Source organism: Nematolebias whitei, chromosome 23 (assembly GCF_014905685.2).
Source record: "Nematolebias whitei isolate Nwh7 chromosome 23, NemWhi1, whole genome shotgun sequence".
NCBI classification, from domain to species: Eukaryota; Metazoa; Chordata; class Actinopteri; order Cyprinodontiformes; family Rivulidae; genus Nematolebias; species Nematolebias whitei.
This window is the reverse complement of record NC_056520.1, coordinates 11,544,362-11,544,742: the sequence shown is the minus strand read 5'-3', so window position 1 is coordinate 11,544,742 and position 381 is coordinate 11,544,362.

Here is a 381-nt window from a genome sequence, read left to right as displayed (position 1 = left end):
CCCCCCCACATATTAGTTAAAATCTGAAAAGGGATGGAGTATAAAATAAGAGTAAGAGGAGGAGGCAGAAAAGCCAGTCAAGCTTAATTCATTCCCCCTTCTCTAAAGCATAGCCACAGGGGACAGAACTCCACTCTGCCCTCGGGCTCTTTAAAGCTGCTAATTTAATTTAGCTACTCAAATGATTTTTTGCCCTCTTTTCCCCTACTCCACCTTCCTTCTCTGTCACCATTTTTATACACTATTTGGAAGTTATGGGCAAAATACAGTAAAATAAGTTTGACATAAGTGCAGCACCTGAAAACATCTTCATTGCTAAACTAATGATGCAACATTTATGGTATTGGTCCGAAATTTACGTGCACTCACCATAGACACAAA